The sequence below is a fragment of the Salmo salar genome, chromosome ssa17 (genome assembly GCF_905237065.1).
Source record: "Salmo salar chromosome ssa17, Ssal_v3.1, whole genome shotgun sequence".
Classification (NCBI taxonomy): domain Eukaryota; kingdom Metazoa; phylum Chordata; class Actinopteri; order Salmoniformes; family Salmonidae; genus Salmo; species Salmo salar.
This window is the reverse complement of record NC_059458.1, coordinates 1,944,315-1,969,000: the sequence shown is the minus strand read 5'-3', so window position 1 is coordinate 1,969,000 and position 24,686 is coordinate 1,944,315. Positions and strand designations below refer to the sequence as shown.

General features: G+C 43.2%; 2 pseudogenes; one reads left to right on the top strand and one right to left on the bottom strand.

Annotated features, from left to right (window-relative positions):
• LOC106561341 (E3 ubiquitin/ISG15 ligase TRIM25-like) overlaps window positions 1–24,686 on the bottom strand; it is a 552,627-nt pseudogene that overhangs the window by 67,526 nt on the left and 460,415 nt on the right.
• LOC123728306 (genetic suppressor element 1-like) lies at window positions 18,816–23,243 on the top strand (annotated as a pseudogene).

Genomic DNA, 24,686 nt, shown 5'->3' with positions numbered 1-24,686 from the left:
TATGAGCGTTCTCCCATACATTTAGTTAATCTCCCATACATTTGGGCAACTTTGAAGGGACCTTTGCATTCATATTCCCCTTTTTCTGCAAGAATAATCGTCAAATCTGTATTCACTTTGATTTAGCTTTTCCAGTATTAGCTACCATATTATAAGTTCAACATTTGCAAAACAACCAGTTTTCGCAATTTCATACTCTGAATATTCTTATAATTTTTGTCCAAAAGAAAAGGCATGCTGTCGTAAAAGGTTAGCACCTACGTTTCTGCACCAATTGTTACTCCTGTAACCGAGAATTCCTTCTCTTTTGAGGCCCCGATTGGTCCTTATTTGACAAGATACTCATCAAAATAAGACGCCCGTCATTTCTGCCATCATGCTCTCTGACCAAATATGGTGTCCTATATTAATATTTATTCTTTCCTTCTATCTTATACATACAAATGTGATTTACTGGTTGACTTTGTGAATTTTCTCAGAATTCCTTTCTTTGCAAATTGAGCAGTGGAAATCAAACTCGATCGTGCATCTATTCTTTTATTAATTTTATCTAACAATCACACTTCATGTTATCTTGGGACCCTTTGGATGATAAATCAGAAGATTTCGAATCTAATTCATATTTCACCTTCGGAGTAATTTATCAAACCTATCTCTAATAAGTGTTTTGTTGTTAGACTCTCCCTCAACAATACATCATTTTTTGCATAATGCTACTCTAATTTGCACTGCATTATATTAACAAAATTTAAGATTTCAGTCATATCACTTATAATGTACCAACATTTGTTTGTTTCTCTAAAATCTGTTCATCTCTTTTGATGTTTGTTATGAATTTGTGAATTCTTCCTTTTAGTGGTTTAATTTTTCTCTTTTCTCAATTTTGTTAATTACGGTATCAACCTCATTTCTCCTCTGCATTTATTTGTTTTTTTCGTTGTACACAGAGATATTTTTGCATAATTCTGCATGCGGTCTCAATTTGGTGTTTGTCCCATTTTGTGAATTCTTGGTTGTTAATAAATCCAACTTAATATGTTTCTCTAAATGTACATATATTTTATTAGGATAACCAAAACTAGAGAACATTGAGTGATTATAATTAATATTTTAATCTCCATCTTGTCACATGGCTCTTTTTTAGGATTGTGGGTGAATTCAACATTTAAAAAGTTATTTTTTTCAAAGTTCATGTTTGAAGAAAAAAATAATACTTCTTTCTAATATATTAATCAGTTTTTGTGCCTGAGTTATAATGGATCATGTTGAAAGGATACTCGAGCCTCACCAAATATATTATCATCAATGATGTACATTTCTACTTTTATGCTGCTCTCTCTAATTTAACTGCAACTGGTCAGATAGCCATAAATCAATAAAAATACACCAGATAATCTCAATTCTGCACACGATGCGGGATTTACACACCAAAATAGTGTTTTCAACCTTTTCTATAGTGCTCCCAGTCCTTTAAATGTTTCACAACACTTGATTAAGTGGTGTTACAACTCGTTCATTTTCGGAACTTATCTCGATTATGTGTTTCATACTCCAGCAAAATATGTTTATCTCCTTTCGTTGTCTAGCAGCTCAGTACCACTAGTTTTGCTGTTACAAAACACTTCATTTTAACATCATATCGGTGGGGGTTTAAATGGGGGTGGTAGTCTACACTTACTTATACTTTCATTAATACATACATTTTCCCTTTCTTCCCCCATGAATCAAAACCCACAACCCTGCATTGCACACTTTCTCCAACTACATAGTATTTACTAGTCCTGGTTTGAGTACCTCACTTAAACTGTTGATTTCTTTACCTAATTTGCTCCAGGCGCCGTACTACTTGGCTGCAATGAAAAGCACAGTAATGCCGGAAACATATTTTTACCCTAATAAATACTGGGTTTATACATGGTGTGATCTCTTTTTTTTATAGCTTCCAGTTTATTCTTATTCCACCTCTACAATAAATCATTTTCTCCTGGGTTTGCGCCAGCTCATGCTTTTTATTTACCTTTAAAAACAACACATTTCATTCACCTACAGTATCTGGTATATGTACAATAAAACATAAATATATTTGTTTATGTATCCACTCAATGTTTAGTTATCTCACTAGTATATAGTTTTTGCTAACACATCTACTGTAGATTACTAAACCTTACATTTCCTCAGCTGTTCAGCGTTGAAGATGCTAGCCTGCAGTGTCGTCCCTGGAATTAGATGATTGGGGCCATACGTTGTTATAATATACTACTGAGTCAGCAGGTTTGTTTGTCCATTTTCGTTGCGTTTGCGTGCCTGCGTGTGTTTTCGCTTAAGATGTCATTACTACATCATTTTTTATTATGTTAACTCAACATTTAATTCCCCATCACCATTTTTACTGTTATTTTATTTTCAAGGTTGTAAGTGTTTGGTCGGAATCTACTCTCTGAGTCAGTGAAATAAATACTCTTCCAGCTGCTGTAATAACACTACATGGAGGGGAGGGATATGTGTTTACAGAAGAGGGAATGTGTTTACAGGAATGTGTTTACAGAGGAGGGAGATGTGTTTTACGGAGGAGGAAGATGTGTTTGCGGAGGGGGGAGATGTGTTTACGGAGGAGGGAGATGTGTTTACGGAGGGGGGGTGTGTTTCGGGGGATGTGTTTACGGAGGAGGGGATTGTTTACGGGGGCTGGTGTTTAGGAGGGGGGGGATGTGTTTGGGTTTTTTTTTTTTTGTGTGTGTGTTCCATTCTCTTTCTTGTTAATACAACAAATAACACACACATACCTGCTAATTGCTTTTCTCATCTTACACACACCTACACACATTCACCCCCGCGTCACACACCCCCACACACCACCCATACACACAAACACAAATCAAATACACACACCACTCCAGCCTTTATGAGCTGACCGTCCCCCTCCCACGTTGTATTCAGGTGAGTTTTTTTTGTTTAATACCGTTGTGTCTATCTGGTTTTTTCCACTCTCACTTCCCGTCCCTCAATCACCTTCCCTTTTCCTAGCCACTTACTCGGGGTACTTCAGGGCCCCTGCAGCAGATGTTTACCTTTCCTCCCTCTCCTCCTCCTCCTGTTCCTCCTCCATCTTAGGGTAAGAATGAGAGAGGGGGGGGAGGGGGGGGCGGAGGGGGTCTGAGGGGGGGGTAGCAGGGGGGGTGGAAGCTGGGGGTTTGGGAGGAGGGGAGGGCGAATGGAATCACTACAGTTACACTGCACCTGAGAGGCTGTTCCTGGAGGAAACTAGTAAAAGTGGGTGAGAGATGGGACGTGGGGTGAGTGTAAAGGGCGTGAGGAGAGAAAAGATAATGCAAGCAGGAAAACACGAGCCACCGGTGTGTGTTTGTTTGTTATATGTCTTTTATATGTGCATGTGTATTTGCATTGTGCATGTGTTGTTGGTGAGCATGTGTATCAGTGTTATGTTTTGTTGAAAAGAGACACGCTCAAGAGAGGAGAGAGAGAGAAAGATAAATGAGCCAAAAAAACATGGAAGGAAATATGTCAGTTAGAAGTGTGCATGTTTTTTTGCTAAATAGCATTATACAGATAAACAGAGGCGAGGTGAGAGAGGGGTTAAAGGGCATGTGGGTAGAAGGGCACGGGGGGGGAGGGGAGTGTAAAGGAGGGCGATGGAGGTGGATGGAGATAGAAGAGGGCAGAGGAGGAGGGGGGGGTTCATGTCTCAACAAACAGGCAGCTTAAGATCAAGCCTTTCTGTGTGTGTGTGTGTGTGTGTGTGTGTGTGTGTGTGTGTGTGTGTGTGTGTGTGTGTGTTGTGTGTGTGTGTGTGCCTAGTGGTGGGGTGCTGTATGTGTCACTGGCAGGGCAGTGGGAAAATTATGTTAGGAGTGTGTGTGTGTGTGTGTGTGTGTGGTGTGTGTGTGTGTGTGTGTGTGTGTGTGTGTGTGTGTGTGTGTGTGTGTGTGTGTGTGTGTGTATTGCACGTCCTGACCACCCACTCCTACCTATACTTGAGCCTCAGTGTCTGCTCTTTCCCCCCCTCACTAACACACACCACCCACCATCCTCTATACTCCTTTCTCTTTCCTACACACACATTGTTTATTATATAAATAATATTCTTCTCCCTTTCCTTTCTTTCACTACCCTCCTATCCCTATTTCCTTTTTGTCCACCTTCCCCCTCTCTATCTCTCCAGAAAAATTCAAACCATTAGTCTATGTTGCGGTCATTAGGAATGATCTCCATCCAACTCGCACCACGGCCTCCCTCTCCCCGCTAGCCAATGGGTTTCGCTGCTCAGTCTGCTCTCTCTGGATTCGCTGCCGCCTCTTCAATTGGCCAAACAGCTGAGATCCCAGAGGTGACACTGTGACCCCCGACCTCTCTCCTCTTACACTCCGAATCAAACATCTATTCTATTCACACCCAAAATCCCATATATCATCTACAGTCTCCTCCCTCCCTACCCCTCACTCTTCCTCTTTCCTTTCTCATTCATCTCCATCTTTTTGTCTTTTGTGTGGTGTGTGCATGTGTGAGGTGTGTGTTTGTGTATTAGCTCCTATGTTTACCAATTCTCTCTCACCTCTCCCTCTCTTTCCTTCTCTCTCACTCCTTCTCACTTATCTCCACTCTCTCCTTATACTCTCTCTCCTTATACTATCCCACTCTCTTTCACTCATCTCTTACATTTGTTTTTCAGGCATCATCTCTCCCCTGCCATCTCGCTCCACATCCCCATTCCTCTCGATCCCCATTGCTGCTTTTGTGTGTAATGCGTGTGTTTGATTAAGTGTTATGTCTCATTTATTTTTATCCTTTTTCTTCTATTCCTCCTCCCCATCTCTTTTTCTCTCTGTCCTCTCTTGTTCTATCTATCATCTTCTCTTCTATCTCTCTATCTATCTATCTATCTATCTATCTATCTATCTTCTATCTATCTATCATCTATCTATCTATCTACTCTATCTCATCTATCTATCTATCTAATCTTCTATCATCTATCTATCTATCTATGCTATCTATCTTATCTATCTATCTATCTCATCTATCTATCCCTCTCTCCTAGGTTCTTCTCCCAGTAGTAAGTCTTCAGTCTCCTCTCCAACTACCTATCTCCAAATAATTCTTCACCACTCAAATTGTAACAGGACCCCTCCAACCTCAGTTCCCTTCCTCTTTACCCCTCCTGTAGTCACTATTCACTCCACAGACCACAACATTCTCTGAATAAACTCCCTTTTTTTGAAGTGCATCTTATGAAGGCTTTATAAAGCACTGCATAGATGCTTCTGAAATAATCTATACTATTCTTTAAATTCCAATCTGTATGTACTCCTCCTTTATTGTTCATACTTTTTGTCTAATATTTTTACCTATTATCTCAACCATTTGTATTTATTTATTATAGTTCCCCACTAGCAATACTGTAAACTACATTTTTGCTCAAGGTCCGCAATTCAATTTATATTTTTTTTATCATTACATCCCCTTAGTTCTTAATTACATATTTGGTCAATATCTTTCAAGTTTGTCACTTAGGGGATTTTTTTTATTTCTTATCTTTAAAATAATTTTATTTTCTTTTCCTTTCGTTTCCCTACATTCATTGCATTCATCTCTGTATTTTTTATGATTCTTTTATTGGACTTTTTTTAAAAACATGACATTTCTAAGTACTGCCCATTTTTAATTAGTGTCAGTGTTTATTTAACTGGCGTATCATCCTAAGTTTGCTAATCTTGCCAGTGAAAAATCATTAAAGTAGTTGGCTTTGTGATTTTTTCCTTATTTACTCAGGTAATTTTCTTTTTACAATTGGGCCTGCCTACCTAAACGCGCCACTTCAATTGTCTCATCCATCCTGTTTTACATTTGCCTGGATTCGGACTTTCTGTAGTACACCTCAAGCACTGAATGCAGTGCCTTAGATAAAGCCACTCGGGAGCTCCATATGATTATAATTCCATCTCTTTTTACAAATGGCCATCTGTTCAATGAAGTGATGAGCTGAGTTTGCCTTTTTCCCAGAAATTTAATTGAAGGTGCTCCAAAACTTTTCCGATCTTCTTTTTCTTTATAACTAAATGTTTCTTTCTTTTATTTATTTTTCTCAATTTTTTCATCTTATTTATATTCCTTTTGCCTCTTCCTCTCACCATTTTTTTCATCAATCCACAGGGATTTACGTTTACATCTTTCCTTAATGCATCATCTTATTAGTAACTAGATAACATTTACTATGTTTAAAAGTGCATTTTATTCTTTCCCCACCCAATATCTCACCTATTGCATATAATCCCATTTTTATACCTCTTAACACTCTCTTAGCCCAACCTTTGACTTCATTGTTTTCCTAATACGGCTCTTACATGAAATCCCACATCCAACGGAGCTATAAAAGCAAATTTCTTACATATAGTAAATTAATCAATTGTGTTCTTATAATTTTCTCTTTCAAGTTACATATACCTAACAATTGCATGCACTGAACCTTTTCTTAAGATTGGCACTTATAAAAGCCAGTCAATATTTAAATCATTAAATAAACTCTCTGTTGATATCACATACATTATATCAAGTATTTTCCAATTTATCCAATACTACCTGTTAGCACTTGATCTATAGCAGCTTCCCACAAGAATGGTTTTGAGTAGATGAAAATTTTACTATTATTTCCAAGCATTTAACATCTAAATCTAAACAACAACACCTCCACCATTGGCATTTCTATATTTTATATCCTTATCTTTATTGCTACCTGTATCATCGTATTATCTATTTTCATTCAGAATATGAATCTCATCTATTACCTAAAATTCTTGATTCGAACCTTTGTTTCTTAAGCTACATATGTTAACATAGGCTATTTTTAGCACTTTTTTCGGCTTCTTTTTTCATTCTTATTCATACTATTATTCATTTTATTTTGCTTTAGCTGCCCGTCTTGCTTCTGACTGTGCTCACATATTAGTCTGGTTCATAGGCACATGGTTGCCTTGCATACAATATCTGTAGGATCGCAGAGGCATTCAACTTAACATACATTTTACTTATATTCTCTACGCCCTGCTGTAATGTACAATTGCTGAACATTACACTCTGTTCACAATGTAGGGATGAGCTGTTGGGCTTTATCATTATTATTGTCTCAATGCCCTTTGTGCTGTAATCAATATTTGTATCCCTCCTCTATACGTGTTTTTTCCAAAGGTATCGATTTCAGCAGAATTACACATTGTGCTATCTCACATCCTTTGACTCTGCTATGATGGGGGGAGCTCCAGGCAACACCCGCCCGGTCGGATACTTCCTTGCTCGTTGTTTTTAGGTTGTGGTTCCCGGGGGCCAGCACAGAAAAAATAATTTTATCATCATTACTGTTGCTCTGATACTCTGCAAAATAACATGTAAGTGCAAACGTCATCCAGCCGTGTAAAATGTAACTTCCTCATTTTTTCTGTTTCTTAATGTGTTGCCACCTCAAGCCTATAATCCTGGGCAAGCAAACAATTGCCACATTGGAATGCTATGATCTGGTTTGTACCAATCAAGCGTAGTAGATACAGCCCTGGAACCGTTCATTAATTTCTCCAACAAGGGCCCCATTTGCAAAACTCATCTGGTACTAACTTTGTTTTATGGCGTAAGCAGCTTATCTCTTCAAGCAGCTTCAACCTTTTAACAAATAGTGGTCTCTATACTAACTTTCTAATCCAAAAAACAATTCTTATTCGTATTTAATAATCGTTTTTTTTATTCATTTTTCTGTTCCTCCTTTATGTAGTGCTCATCCAATATATCTTCATAGCCTTCATAAGATGCACTTAAAATAATGCAGAAGAGAGAGTAATCACCCAGTGACCCATGCTGGAAAGAAGTGGTAGCTCTAAACACTGTCTCCTACGTTGTTTGTGTATAATGCATATGCTGTAATATATTTGTGTGCTTTTCTTGTGTCCCATTATATCCCAAGACACTGTGTGTATTTGTGTTTGTATTTAAGATGGAGTGAGGAACTAGGCCCTCTAAACAATTCCGGGGTTACCCCCCCTTTCTCCCCCTCACACGAGCAGTCTCTCATCTGATTCCCTCCTACTGGGCAGGGGGTAGTGAAATACAGGAGGTTAAGAGAGGAAGGAAGGGGCAAAAAGTTAGAAAAGAGAAAAGGGGGTATCAATCAGAGGGAGTTGGACTATTGAAAGAAGGGGGGACAGGGATAGAGGAAAGTAAGTCTGAAGAAACTAAAAGTCATATATTTTGCAACATTCAATATTTTTAAAATCTGTTCTATAACATCCCCAGGAATAATAATATTTTACTTTTTAAAACATTTTCTACAAGCAAGCACTTAGATATGCTCATATTCCACATTTTCCAAATTCTAGAATGTTTGAGAATTATATACTAAGGCATTTTTTCTATAGCAATATAAGTGGGAAAGCCCATGCGTTTGACATTAATAACACTGCAGCAAATAAAACCTAATAAAACATCCGCCAACACAATACGAATACAACCCCTGAATATAAGGCAAGCTTAACTTCCTACTACCACCTATTTACACACAACAATTCCTAACACAAAGACAAACTAAATACCCCCCCCCACACTAATGACAAACAAGGAACGGTGTGGACCTAGACAGACAAAACCAAAAACACAGAAACATAGATCGGTGGGCAGCTCAGTAGGCCAAGCGCCACGCCCACCTCGACCGGGGGGGGGCGCCACCTTCTGTGGATACTGTGACGCAGTTGCAACATTAATAATTAACGCGTTGCCAAAACCACAAATTACACCTGAAAGTATTTCTACAATATATGGAGTCTTCTTACTTTGGAATTATTCCTATTGATCCAACATGAAAGTAGGTCTCTCTTTGCACATCAACAACAGCAAATAATAATAAATGCTAGCCAGAGCAGTGAGCTATCTATAAAAAATTAATACCCTTTCAAACTTTTTATCTTTGCCTTTCACTGATAAATGATGGGGAATTACCTACTCGATCCTTCTGCAGCTTGCTTGCCAATGCATTCATTCTTGTCCCAACCAATCATCCTCACATGGCTAAGTTGTCTATTGTAAGCTACTTCTTTAGCCCAAATAACACCTCACTCGAACCATTTTACTCCCATAGCAGAGCTGGTTAGGCTGTTTACATATTATCTAGACATTCTTGACTAACTATTTATTTATTTTTGCCTAGGTTTACTACACCGGTCATACGTTGAAGTCGGAAGTTTACATACCTTAGGTTGAGTCATTAAATTTTTTTCTCTATCTTGACATCATGAAAATCAAAAATCACCAAACCTCAGAAAAAAAATTAATGACCTTCCAAATCTGATTCATCCTTGGAACAATTTCCAAATGCCTGAAGTACCACGTTCATCTTACAAACAATTAACCAAGTACTAAACACCATACCCCTCCCTCTCTCTCGGAAGGAGATCGTTCTGTCTCCTAAATTAATCTTTGTAAGAAAAGTCATTAATCCCAGAACGCAAAAACTTGTAGATGCTAGAAATAGTACAAATATCTATAGCCACAGTAAAACGAGGTCCTATATCTACATAACCTGAAAGGCCGCTCAGCAAGGAAAAAGCCACTGCTCCAAAATCCATAAAAATGCCAACTATGGTTTGCAACTGCACATGACAAATCTACTTTTTGGAGAAATGTCCTCTGGTCTGATAAACAAAAATAAACTGTTTAGCCATAATAAGCCATCATTATGTTTGGAGGAAGGGGAAGCTCGCAGAAGCAAACCCTATCCCAACTTGAAGCATGGGGTGGCACGTCATGTTGTGGTGGTGCTTTGCTGCAGGAGGGACTGTGCACTTCCCAAAAGTAGATGGCATCATGAGAAAGGAAAATTTGTGATATATTAAAGCAACATCTCAAGACATCAGTCAGGAAGTTAAAGCTTGTTGTCGCATAAATGGGTCTTCCAAATGACAATACCACAACATACTTCCAAAGTTTTAGCAAAATGGCTTAAGGACAACTAAGTCAAGGTATTGAGTGGCCATCACAAAGCCCTGACCTCAATCCTATAGAAAATTTGTGGGCAGAACTTAAACATCAAAAGTGCCGAGGAGGCCCTAGAAACCTGACTCAGTTACACCCAGCTCTGTCAGGGAGGAATGCCAAAGTCAACTTATTGCTTAATCCCAAATTTTACCCAAGTTAAACAATTTATACATGCTACCAAATACTAATAGTGAGTTATTAATCTTCTACCCCTGAATGTATAAAAAATAAGCTAAATAAATCATTCTCTCTACTATTATTCTGACATTTCACATTCTTAAAATAAAGTGGTAATCCTACTACCTAAGACAGGGACTTTTTTTACTAGGATTAAATGTCAGGAATTGTTGAAAAAAAGTTTAAATGTATTTGTCTAAGGTGTTTAAACTTCTGACTTCCAACTGTATCACTTGGTATTGCCCAAGTTCATAATTATCAGTTATTCTGTGCTCTGCACTAGAAATGCTCTGAAATCGGAGTAAATGGCCAAATTAAATTTAATGACCAAGATATGCTAACTGGATAACAGTCATTCAAGTTCTTGCTAGCTAACCAAATAACACCCAGTATCTCTAGCTGTGTATAGCCACCGAAAAACAATATGAGGGGAAAGGTCAGTCACTAACCCACTCCTACAATACATACTGAGCATCCTCCTAACAGCCTAGCTATCTAGCTAACATTAGGCTCAGTGTTTTTAGCTTGCTACATAATTAGATATGCCTAGTCTTTTAGTACGTTATGACTGACTTGTGATGATTGCTCTTGCTAGTTTGATTGAATTGGACATTCCCAGCATTAGTTACATTCTTCAGTTTTTGTCTAAAGTATTGAGTCATTGAAACTGAAACAGTGCATCCCGAATGGAGGGCTGCAAACAATGTGCACAGGCCAAGCTTGTGATTTTTCAACCCGATAGCAATAGTTTTTGGACTACCAAGAAATGTACTGGTGAATTATATTAATCATGCATTGAACTGCCTCCACTAAAGGCCAACAATGCCTTAGTGTGCGTTCATCGGAATGTTGAGTCAAATAGAACCTATTTTAAAACCTCTAATTAAGTTGGTTTTGCTTGAGCATAAATTGGTTATTTGATATATTTTTGACTGATATTATGATTGTCTGTTTGTTTCATTATCACCAAGTAGTTAAAAACGCTGTCCGTTCGACTTTGGGGACTTCGAAAGGATATGATGTTTTGAACATTCTCTCACATGGATGTAGCAGGTGTTTCTATTCAGAATGACTCCCAGAACACAACACATCAGTCAGAGTACATCCAGTTCAACCAATAAGGACAGCCTGTGGAGGCTAATTGGCTATCAGCAAGGTCAGGGTCAAAGGTGTTTGACTGAAAAAGCTGAACGAGCATAGTATATATTGTTTTGTTTTTTTTTTTTTTGGGGGGACTGACGCCTGCCTATGATGGTCAGTTTGAGGGGGGAGGAGCAGAGGTGAGTCTGCCTCTCACCCGACTCGCCGACAACCCGTCCCTCCGCTGAGAAATGGGGACTTCCAGCTGACTCATGCACCACTTGTCATGTTTTTACTATGACCGGAGAAAGTGAAATATTCATAGGTTTAAAAATACACAAGCTGCTAATAACACAAGCGTATGGGAACACTTTTGCTATAGTAATTCATTGCAGCTGCAGTGTTGGTTGTAGTGTGAGTGGAAGGAGGAGAACCACATTACTATGGCTTATTAAAGTGTTGGAACGAAGTAGCTGAACAACAACTTAATCAGTGAACTTACTCATAAAAACAGCACCTCTTTGCTGTATTCATTGAGTCTCTCTCTAGTCATGGTTTTAAAGGTTAGAAATCTCACAGTGTCAACTTTGCTGTGCGTTCAAGTTTTTTCACCAATGTTTGGTGATCGACTAGGAATGACTTGGATTGCGATCAACCAGTTGGTGACCACTGCTCTGGACTGTATTATTTCAACTCAGCTTAAGCCTGGCATTAGCACTGGAGCTAATATGTCCTCAGCAAGGTTACTCATGTGTGGGAGTGGTTTGGTAGAGTGAGTGAGTGAGTGTGTGGTTGTTTATCACTTGATGGGGAGAGAGGTAGACAGAGAGAAAGATGAAGGGGGTAGTAAGAGGATGAGTTTTAGGATGTTGCCTCTGCCTTGATCTTAACTTGCTCTGACATATCAGAAGCACTTCTCCACCCGGGTGGGCTTTTTAGCTAACAGCTGAGAGGTCATCTCCCCTCCCTTTCATATATTTCATCCTCATCCTCCCTCTCTCCTACTCTCCCCTCTCCCTCCTTTCCCCTGCTCCATTTCCCCTCTCCTTCTTCTTCACTTTTCCACTACCTTCCCCCTCTCCCCTGTCCCCCCTCTCCCTCCCACCAACTCTCGCTCAGCCCCCTCTCCCTTTGCTCCCCCTCTTCCTCCGTTCCCCTCTGCCTTCGTCACCCCTCTCCCTCCACTCCTCCTCACCCTCCGCCCCCTCTCCCTCCATTCCCTTCTCCCTTGTCCCCCACTCTCTCCCGCCCCCTCTCCCTCCACTCTCTCCTCACCCTCCACCCCTCTCCCTCCATTCCCTTCTCCCTTGTCCCCCACTCTCTCAGGCCCCCTCTCCCTCCACTCTCCTCACCCTCCGCCCCCTCTCCCTCCAATCCTGCCTTCTCCCTTGTCCCCCACTCTCTCCACCGCCCCCTCTCCCTCCACTCTCCCTCACCCTCCGCCCTCTCTCCCTCCATTCCCTTCTCCCTTGTCCCCACTCTCTCCGCCCCTCTCCCTCCACTCTCCTCACCCTCAACGCCCCTCTCCCTCCATTCCCTTCTCCTTGTCCCCCACTCCTCCTCCGTTCCCCTCTCCCTCCATTCCCCTCTCCTTCCCTGCCTCAAGCTCATAGAGGCTATTAACATGAGAAGTCTCTTGCTGTGACCTAGAAGAAGGTGATGTGTGTGTGTGGCACACACGGCGAGCGTGTGTGTGTGTAGGGGGACACAGACATGACAGGGTGTCAGGTAGTGATGAGACATTACTGGCAGGGGATTCAGTGATGCGTCTTCGAAACAGAGTGGGGGTTGGAGTAGCTACATTGATAGCCAATGACAGTGTTAACATGCTATGGTTAGCTCAACATTAAGTGGACAATCCTGACATGAAACATGTTGTGAGTGGAGATTTTTTATTTTGCTTAACAAACATTATCTATTTCGTCTCTCTTTCTCCCTCCTCTCCCTCTCTCGTCAGGCTGAGTCAGGTGTTTGTGGAGTGAGTAGGGAGAGTGTTGGGTCTGAGCTCAGCCCTACCCAGGAGAAAGGAGGTTATCCTGTCCCCTCTCCTCGCGTCTTGTCGCATTCCTCTTCCCCTTCAGCCTCACCACCCAGCTCTGTCATGCAGGATCGCGGACCACAGGGCCTTAGGTGAATCACTCCTGGATGGCTATGCCAACACACAGCCAGCCCATACAAATACACCACACACATGTGACACACGAACACACAGACACACAAACCCATCAACGTGCAACGGATAAGTCTCTCTCTGCTTAAACCACATATGCACTATCCTCCGTTCACCCCAAAATCAAGCAGACTCAAATTTGCACTCTAATCCCCAACTCCTCTCCCCTCCTGTAGTCTACCTGGTCAGGTACACCCTGCGGTTCTCTCGGGGACGATCCCAGGGAGTACCTGAGAGGACTCAACCCCATACTACCTCAGACAACCTCCGTCTACCCTCGCTGCACCATGGGACTCGACCCCTCACTGCTGCCCATGTTACTGCTGCTGCTGCCTACTACCACCCTGCCTACCTCCACCACCTACACAGGTCAGTCTATAGACCACCCTGCCTACCTCCACCACCTACACAGGTCAGTCTATAGACCACCCTGCCTACCTCCACCACCTACACAGGTCAGTCTATAGAGCCACCCTGCCTACCTCCACCACCTACACAGGTCAGTCTATAGACCACCCCTGCCTGGGCCTCCACCACCTACACAGGTCAGTCTATAGACCACCCTGCCTACCTCCACCACCTACACAGGTCAAGTATATGGACCACCCACTGCCTACCTGCACAGGTCAGTCTATAGACCAATCTGCCTACCTCTACCACCTACACAGGTCAAGTCTATAGACCACCCTGCCTACCTCCACCACATACACTAGAAAGAATTAGTCTATAGACAACCCTTCCTACCTCCACGAAATACACAGGTCAGTCTATGGACCACCCCTACCTACCTCAGTCTGACTGTATAGAATCAGTGTTCTACAGATGAGACAGAGACCACAGAGACAGGCAGACAGACAGGAAGACAAAGAGACAGCAGGAGACAGAGAGACAGAACAGGGACACCGAGAGACAGACAGGGACACAGACAGACAGGAGACAGAGAGACAGACAGGATACAGAGAGACAGACAGGGACATTAGAGACAGACAGGGAGACAGAGGTTTGAAGCAACCTTTGTGTTTGTGTGTCCGGGTTGGGATGTATAAATGGTGACTGAACCCCACAATGTGCCAAAGGTTGAAATGAATTGCTCCCTCTCTCTTTGCCTCTCCTGCCATTCCTTTTCCCCTGTCTCTCTCTCTGTGTGTTCCAGGATGGAGGAGTCTCTGTGTCTGTCTGCACTGCGCTCTCAGTTCTCTCTGTACCAGCAGGCGGAGCCTTCTCTACCTCCACCCCTCTGCCCTCCACATGCACGTGCCTGGGACAGCTACCCTGGGGAGCTCAGCCACAACACAACGCAATAGCTGAGAGGGTAACACACACGCCTTATAATACACAGCACACCTGCACCTGCCCCTGAGGGCTGCTACCTTTGGAAGCTGAACAATCACTCTGGCTGAGGCAGAGGTGTTACACTCTATAAATGCACACACACTTTGTAATCTCTCTGCAGGAAAGGCACAGGTTGCTGACTGTGTTATATTTTGCTATCATACTGCACATCATACACACCAATACACACACTCTGTGTCTGTGTGTGTTTATATCCTGTGGTTACCACTTAATTGTTCATCTTCTCTTGCTCACTCATGCTGTCTTAATGCTGTGTGTGTGTGTGCGCGCCTGCAAGCGTGGGCATGTGTGTGCATAGGTGTGTGTGTTTAACAGTGTGTGGTTAATCTGCCCCATGTTACAAAAGGTGTTGCATCTCCCATGTGCATGTGTGTAGTATCTTTTCCTCCTCACAGACTACAGATGGAGGAAGACCTTCGCCAACGAGAAACAGAGGGAGCTTGAGCTGGAACGGGAGAGAGAGAGGGAGCGGGACAGAGAGAGGGAAAGGCAGCGAGAAAGGCAGAGGGAGAAGAGGGGCAGAGGGAGAAAAGAGAGAGGCAGAGGGAGATGGTGAAAGCGGTGGGGACCCAGTACCTTGCTGGACTGAAGGCTCTCCACGGCTCCGCCCGAGGACAGGGTCAGACCTGGGAGAGGCTGACACAACAGACTGGAGTGCGGTGTACATACACACACACACACACACACACACACTACACGCACACGCACATATACAGTAAAGATGAAATACACACACTGTTTGGTTGATTTCCCGTTAATTAAGCACCAGATATTTCTCTTGAAGTAGAGACTGATCACCACTCCATATCATGCATTATAAAGTGCATGATGTAGTGTTTAATTATAATACTTCATCTCTTTTCCCCAGGTAAGCCTACCCCTCCCTGCCCTCCCAGTCCCTAAACCTCTACAGCCAGACTTCCAGTCCTCCAGGGGGTCAGCCTCTCACCCCATTCCCACCCTGGAGTTGCCCTCTCAGATGGGGAACGCACACACTGCCTCAGCCTCTACCGGGGGCTCCATGGAACACTGGCCTCTGCAATGAAGCTCCAACAGGCCAATGGGGAGAAGCTCTGGTTGTCAAAGCAACGCCGGCAGGGGCAGGAGAGTGAGACATGGTCACCTGGGGAAGGGGTGGAGCCCAGGAGACACAGCTACAGGTGAGTGTCTAATCAGGCAAGGAACAAGCAGTTGAGAAATGCATAAGTTAATCAGTTTCCCCCTGCAGGGTGTTTGTATGTGCATCAGGGCTTCATTTGGAACAGGATCCGGTACCTTTCAGTTTTTAAATGTTTGGTTCCGGAACCCATTTTCTAGGATCCGTTACCTCTTATCACCAGTGGTGTAAAGTACTTAATAAAAAATACTTGAATGTTCTACTTAAGTAGTTTTTTTGGGGTATCTGTACTTTACTTTACTATTTATATTTTTGACAACTTTTACTTCTAGTTCACTACATTCCTAAATACAATTATGTACTTTTACTCCATACATTTTCCTTGACATCCAAAAGTACTCTTTACATTTTGAATGTTAGCAGTACAGGAAAATGGTCTAATTCACAAACCTATCAAGAGAAGATCACTGGTCATCCCTACTGCCTCCTGATCTGTCGGACTCACTAAACACATGTTTCGTTTGTAAATAGCGTCTGAGTGTTGGAGTGTGCCCCTGGCTTTCCATAAATAAAAGAAAAAAAAATGGTGCCGTCTGGTTTGCTTATTATAAGGAATTTGAAATGATTCTTACTTTTACTTTTGATACTTAAGTTTATTTTAGCACTTACATTTACTTTTGATACTTAAGTATTTTAAAACCAAATACTTTTAGACTTTTACTCAAGTAGGATTTTACTAGGTGACTTCCACGTTTACTTGAGTCATTTTCTATTAAAGTATCTTTACTTTTGTAAGTATGACATTCGGTACTTTTTCCGCCACTGCTTATCACTGTTTGTAATGTAACATTTTTAATAAAAACAATCAGAGTTCATTCAAGTTACCTTGTCTGTAATTCTCCTGCCCACTAAAAATGTCATTTGAATAGCGGCTGATATTCTAAGAATTGATTTGTGTTGGGCCGGCCGGGTTTATGGTTTACGTAACATGTAGCATGTGTCAAAACCATTCCACGGAGGGCAGTGTCTGCGGGTTTTCGCTCCACCCTTGTACTTTATTGATGAATTAAGGTCACTAATTAGTAAGCAACTCCCTTTCACCTGGTTGTAAAGGTCTTAATTGAAAGGAAAAAACTAAAACTGGCAGACACTTGGGCCTCTGTGGAATGTGTTTGACACCCCTGTTGTAGCCTATGATCCCTCAAATTTAACTCTGGACCTCGAACTGGTTTCACTGCATTTTTTCATTGTTCCCCCTCTAGTCAGGGACTGATTTAGCCTGTGACACCAGGTGTGTGCAATTAATTATCAGGTAGAACAGTAAACCAGCAGGCGCCGGACCTCGTAGTGTAAGAGTTCAGTACCCCTACTATAGACCAATGAGTGGTCATTGCTGTGGTGAGAGAGAGAAGCGTGCCTGTAACTCTCACAGAACTAGAATGACATTCACTGTCTATGATCTCTCTCTGCTCTGATAGACATGAGCCTGCAACTGTCATCTCTCCAGCGTTGCACTTCATCATTTATTTCCTTGTAGAATCATCATCATAGCCACGGGAAGGGGTGCTGGAGGTGCCACAGCACTCCTGATGAATTGAAATACATTTGCCAAAGTTATAGAATTACTGCTGTCAGTTCAGAAAGAAAGGGAATCATTCAGAATACTACACCAGGAGTGGGCCTATGACTATAATTTAGCCACAGAGGAGAAATAGCGTTGCAAATCTGTCAGTGAACAGCATCTTGCCAAAACAGGCCTTTCGCAATATTTCAAATACAATCGTTGGAAAGCACATGGCTCCTGCTGAAAAGAGAAGACTCTAATCTTCTATAATCTACCAAAATATTTGATCAACTTCCAAATAGGCCTTTTAAGTGAACAGCATTGTTTTACAAAGTAAAACAAGAGAGAGATGAGCTTTTGGCCCGGGCGCATTCCATCGCTGGTGAGTGAGCTGTGCATCATTGGCTGAGTCAGTGAAACTGGAAAGCTTTTTAGGACTATAATTTCCTCCTCGTATAGTACACTATGTGTGTCTCCTCACCTAGGCCTGGACTATTTTATTGATCTGAGATTCTCAGTTTATCGATGTCATAGTAGCCTGTCATTTTGATCATTTGTGAGGTAATAAAAAGATTCTGCTAAAGTATCCAGTCATCAAAATGACGTAGAATTGTGTGAAATGTGTTTCTAAAGACAAATTTTCCTAGACCTTAAGCTCCACATTTTTTTCCCCGTGTGTGCAACTTCTGCAAGCACCTCTACTCTACTGCTCTATGCCAGTACGCAAAAGCAATGGTAATGCAAAAGCAACGATAATGCAAAAGCAATGATAATGCATGCAATGCTTTATTATTATAAAGGTGATTTTTTCTGGTACTTCAGAGCCCCCACGTCCCCCCCCTCTCGGGCTCACTTTTACAAATGAAACACTGATGTCGTCAGCGTTAATGCATGTATTAAGATAACACTGCAGTATCCTCCGAGTCAGTACTCTTTCTACTCTGCTGACATCTGCTTTTAGCTTGGCTGCATCATCAAGGTCAACTCTGATAAAAACCAAGTGTGTTTGTGTGTGTGTGTGTGTGTGTGTGTTTTGTGTGTGACTATATTGTTTTTCTTGTCTTCACAGGTCCAACGCCAGCCAGCGTGACCCAGGCAACAGAGAGTCTCAACCCCACCTAGGAGCCCCCACCTCCACTCATCTCCCCCAAAGCTCACCCTCACCTCCTCCCCCACCCCCTGTCCCTCCCACCACCCTCTGGAACCCTGCCTCTCTCACAGAGACCCCCCAGACCCTCGTCGCAGGTTTGACTCCCCTATTCCCCTCTCCCGTCCTCCTCCTGGTCTGACCAGACTGAGTGGCCCCCAGCTCGGAGGCGGAGGGAAGAGGGATGCAGGAGGACGGGGAGGCCCAGAGAGGTTCTCCTTCATCAGGGGACCAATTCTGCAGGTTTCTGGCCTCTGGAGCAGGGGCTGAGCTTGAAAAATCCACTCACAGTCTCCACCACCAACATAACCACCACCATAACCACCTCCACCAGCAGGGCTCACTGCTCCTGTCCTCCCCCCCAGCCCCAGCTCTGACCTGGGGTCCAGCCCGTCCAGCTCCCCTCTGCCTCCAGGGACCTCCAGAAGTCTGAGCGGCCAGGCCAGAGCCTCAAACCCAGTGGTGTACGATAAGATCCTTCAGCAGCAGCACAGGCTGGTCAGCAAGCTGGATCTGGAGGAGAGCAGGAGGAGAGAGGCCAGGAGGGAGGTAAGAAGAAAGGGGACGTAAGAGGGAGGTGAGAGAGTGGGCATTCAAGAGGAGATAAGACGAGATCTGTGTGGGCTTTAACAAAATCTGGTCTGTACTCTCTCTCTCTCTCTCTCTCTCGCTCTCTCTCACTCTCTTCTCCCTCCCCAGGGTATTACTATGATCTAGATGAGTCGAATGATGAGAGTGATGAGGAGAGTGAGGGCCCACCTCAGAAGGTGGCAGAGCAGCCCCTAAAACTAGACACGTCCTCAGAGGTAACTACCACATACATTAACAATTTTCATTTGTGCTTCTATTATATCGTTGTATGATTTAATTCTCTGTAATCTGTCTCTCTCTCGTAGAAGGTGTGTTTTCTGCGCGTGTGTGGCCTGACCACACTGGCCCATCGTGACCAGCTGTTTCATCAGAAGAGGAGGAAGAGGAGGAGGATGCTGAGAGAGCGCAGCATCTCCCCTCCTCCTGTCAAGGCAAGAGGAAGACCCCTTGTTCTACTGTGGCACCCGTTCCCCCCTCAGCACCACTCTCACCCCTGAAGAGATGAACTGCTTCCCCAACTGGAGGACAAGAAACACTTCCTCAACATGCTTAGCCTGTCCCATGTGACCAGCCAGCAGAGGAGAGGTAACATACAGTACACCCTTATTCTCCAACCCTTATCCACTACAACCTAGTGTACTCTAATTCCCTATCCAAGGGGTATTAAAATATTACCCTAGGAGTTCCGAAGTACTGCTGTTTTTCTGTTCTACCTCATAGTTAATTGCACCAACCTGGTGTCTAAATCTCTCCTGATTAGAGGCGAAGAATAAAAAACTGTGGAACTGGCTTTGAGGTCCATATTGAATTTGAGGAATCTATCCCATTTTCACCCCTCCCCTTGCTCTCTTTTCTATCTCTCTCTTGCTCTGTAGATAAGGAAAAGATGGAGGGGTTGCTGAAGGCTATAAAGCTAAAGAGTGTGACATTGGACACCATCAGATACAACCCATTACCCTCTGTAGCAGCACTCCTGTTCTCTCAACTGGTAAGACCGCACACGCAGTCATGTGCGCTTGCGCACGCACACACACAGACACACATACAAACAAAGGGTAACACCCCATGGGATCCTTATACTGTGTTTATGTTTTCAGGCGACTACACACCTGACCTCCCAACCTGCAAGTCAAACGGACTACACTACCCAGACTCCCCAAGCCCCTTGCTCCCCCTACCCCACCATCCCGACAACCTTCACACAGACCCACTAAACCCCAACCCCTCCCCTGGGCCTCCACCCCGACAGGGCAGGACTGTCCGAACGTCACCCGTCTAAGAGGCTCCAGGGTCTCCCAGAACGGAGCGGGCCACCTTAGCCATCCTCCCCAACCGAAGGTGCCCCTGGCTGGGCAGAATGGGCAGAACAAGCCCTGGGAAAGATTCATCCGGGAGGACTTCGCACAACACTTCCACCAGGCTGTGTTGCAGTCTACCCACAAGACACTGGGTAGCTCCATATGCGTTCCAGAGTCCAGTATAAAGTCTGAGCCCTCAGCGCCTACAACATCCCCCTCTGAAGAGACCAGACCCCCTCCACACACCTCCACACCCCACCAATGGGCATCATCCCTACCCTTCTCCACCCCACCATGACCCTGATGGTGTATCGGTTTGAGCGCTCAGAGAAAGAGGAGGAAGAGGAGGAGGAAGAGGAGGAGGAAGAAACCCCTAGGAAGTGGAAGGGCATAGAGTCAGTCTTTGAGGCGTATCAGGAGTATGTGGATGGTGAGTTAACCTTTCATCTACAAATTGTTTTTGTTTTTTGTCAAATTTTCTTTCTCTTCCCCAACATACAATTTCTCATCCTATATCTATGCCCATCTCCCTATCTGTCTTCCTCCCTCTCCCTCTATGACCCCATGTCTCCCCTTTACCCTCCTGTCGCTCTCTCTCTATTTCTCTCTTCCCCTCTCTCAGAGCGGGGTATGGAGAGACAGGTTCTCCACAGTCAGTGCAGGAGGCTGGAGACTCAGAACTACACTCTCAGTCTGACAGCTGAACAACTCTCACACAGCATGGCGGTAAGAAACTCAGGGCCCATATCCACAAAGTGTCCACAAAGCTCCCATATCCACAAAGTGTCCACAAAGCTCCCATATCCACAAAGTGTCCACAAGCTCCCATATTCACAAAGTGTCCACAAAGCTCCCATATCCACAAAGTGTCCACCAAAGCACCCATATCCACAAAGTGTCCAGCACCCATATCCAGTGTCCACAAAGCTCACATATCCACAAAGTGTCCACAAAGTGTCCACAAAGCTCACATATCCACAAAGTGTCTCCAGAGTAGGAGTACTGATCTAATCAAATCAAATGTTATTTGTCACATGCTTTGTAACCGACAGGTGTAGACCAACAGTGAAATGTTTATTTATGGACACTTCCCAACAATGCAGAAATAAAAGAGAAATAACAGAATATTAACACAAGGAATAAATACACAATGAGTAACGTAACTTGGCTATATACACAGGGTACCAGTACTGAGTTGATGTGCAGGGGTGAGGTAATTGAGGTAGATTGGCTCCCAGATCCTCAAAAAGTTATACAGCTGCACCATCGGGAGCATCCTGCCCGGTTGCATCACCGTCTGGTATGGCAACTGCTCGGCATCTGACCATAAGGCGCTATAGAGAGAAGTGCACGGCCCAGTACATCACTGTGGCCAAGCTTCCTACCATACAGAACCTATATACTAGGCGGTGTTAGAGGAAGGCCAAAATTGTTAAAGACTCCAGACACCCAAGTCATAGACTGTTCTCTGCTACCGCACAGCGAAAGCAGTACCAGAGCGCCAAGTCTAGGACCAAAAGGCTCCTTAACAGCTTCTACCCCAAGTCATAAGACTGCCAAAACAATGAATGAAATGGCCACCTGGACTATTTGCTTTGACCCCCGCACCCTTTATTTTTACACTACTGCTACACGCTGTTTATTATCTATGCATAGTCACTTTACCCCTACCTACATGTCCAAATTACCTCGACTAACCTGTATCCCCTCACATTGACTCTGTACCGGTACCCCCTGTATATAGCCTCGTTATTGTTATTTTATTGTTACTTTTTATTTTATTATTAGAATTTTAAAAAATGTAGTAAATATTTTCTTAACTATTTCTTGAACTGCATTGTTGGTTAAGGGCTTGTAAGTAAGCATTTCACAGTAAGGTGTACTATAGCTGTTGTATTCGGGCGTATGTGACAAATAACATTTGATTTGATTGGAGATATGTACATATAGGTGGGGATAAAGTGACTAGGCAACAGGATAAAAAAGGTCAATGCAGATAGTTAAATAGTTAGCCAATAGCTACCCAGACTAACTATTTCGCAGTCTTGTGGCTTGGGGAAGAAGCTTTTCAGGGTCCTGTTGGTTCCAGATCATCGGTAGCAGAGAGAACAACTATGACTTGGGTAGCTGGAGTCTTTGACAATTTTTAGGGCCTTCCTCTGACACTGGCTGGTATAGAGTTCCTGGATGACTGGAAGCTGGGCTCCGGTGATGTACAGGGCCATACACACTACCATCTGTCGTGCCCTTGCGGTCGGATGCCAAAGCAGTTATCAACTTTTTGAGGATCTAGGATCTGTCCATACAATTTTATTTATTATGATCAAAAGTAAAAAACTAAAGCTTGATCAGCACTGTCTGTCTCTGTCTGTCTGTCTGTCTGTCTGTCTGTCTGTCTGTCTGTCTGTCTGTCTGTCTGTCTGTCTGTCTGTCTGTCTGTCTGTCTGTCTGTCTGTCTGTCTGTCTGTTTGTGACTGTTTGTTTACACCTAATGTGCTTTGTTCACCCCTACTCACTCTTTTAGTAACTTTCTCGCTCTTTATCTCTCTCTTGCTCCATTCCCTCTCTTTCTCTCTCTCTCTCTAGGAGCTGCTGAGTCAGAGACAGAGGGTGAGAGATGGAGAGAGAGACTACAGGCTCAGCTAGAGCACTTCAGGAAGTGTCTGACCCTTCCCAACGTGCACTGGGGCGGGGGGCAGCTCAAAGGTCGTCTCCCCCGGTGACTCCCTGCCCTGCTCCTGACAGATTGACAGAGACAGACAGACAGACTGACTGACCTCTGGAGAGAGGAAACTGGATTGGTTCCCAGTCAGAGGCAGAGACGGAAGAGAGCTCTGGACTGGGAAGGAAGAGGAGGGTAGAGGGAGGAGTGCCCACTCCTAGACTCTGTAGTGTGGTCAGACTCACCATTGGTGAAAGACTAGAAGTCTAAAAGCTGGAGGTCGTAGCTACATAAGAGTATGGTATAATATTGGCACCCACTTTAAACAATTCTAGAATTTGGGACAGTAAAATGACGAGTATATCCTCCTTTTTTCATCCTTGATTTTGAAGGGTTTGGAAGCAACCAATGCAGCTCAAAAGGGATGCACAACCAATAGCAAGCCAACCAACCACTGAACTGGAAGGACGAATCCGCCAAGATGCACTTAAAGACCTAGAAGAGCTACTAGGGATCATACTAGTGACATTGCTCTTAAACTATCTAGAACAGTAAACACTGTTTATAAAGATATTACTATTCTGGAACTTTTTTTTTCATTGGGTTCATGACTTGCAAAAACATAGTTTAAATATTTAAGACAGTGTTTCTATAAAAAATAATGATGTTTAAAATTTTATATATATATATATCACTACCTAAAAAGTTTTAACCCTACTCATTCAAGATTTTTTCTTTATTTTTACTATTTTTCTACATTGTAAATAATAGTGAACATCAAACTATCAAATAACACATATGAATCATTAGTCCAAATGTTTAAACAAATCAAAATATATTTTATATTTGAATTCTTCAAATAGCCACCCTTTGCCTTGATCAGCTTTGCAACTCTTGCATTCTTCACTTCCCGGGAATGCTTTTCCAACAGTCTTGAAGTTCCCATTTACTAGCACTTGTTGCTTCTTTTCTCTTCCTCTTCCCTCTCCCAAACCATCTCCATTTGGTTGAGGTCAGGGGGGGTTTGGCCAAGGTCATCTGATCATCCACTCCATCACTCTCCTTCTTGATAAAATAGCATTACCCACCGGAGGTGTTTTTTTCGTGTCCTGTTGAAAAACAAATGATAATCCCACCTAGCCCCAAACCAATGGGATGGCATATCTCTGCAGAATGCTGTGTTCGCCATGCTGTTTAAATGTGCGTTGAATTCTAAATTCCCAGACAGTGTCACCACCAACACCCCCACACCATACCACCTCTTCCCTCATACATATACACATGCAAGATCTTTTCACCCACCTTCTCCAAAGACACGGCGGTTGAACCAAAAATCTACCAATTTGACTCTATCAGACCGAAAGACGGATTTCCCCCGGTCTAATGTCCATTTCTCGTGTTTCTTGGCCCAAGCAAGTCTCTTCTTCTTATTGGTGTCCTTTAGTAATGGTTTCTTGGCAGCAATTCACCATGAAGGCCTGAGTTCACACAGTCTCCTCTGAAT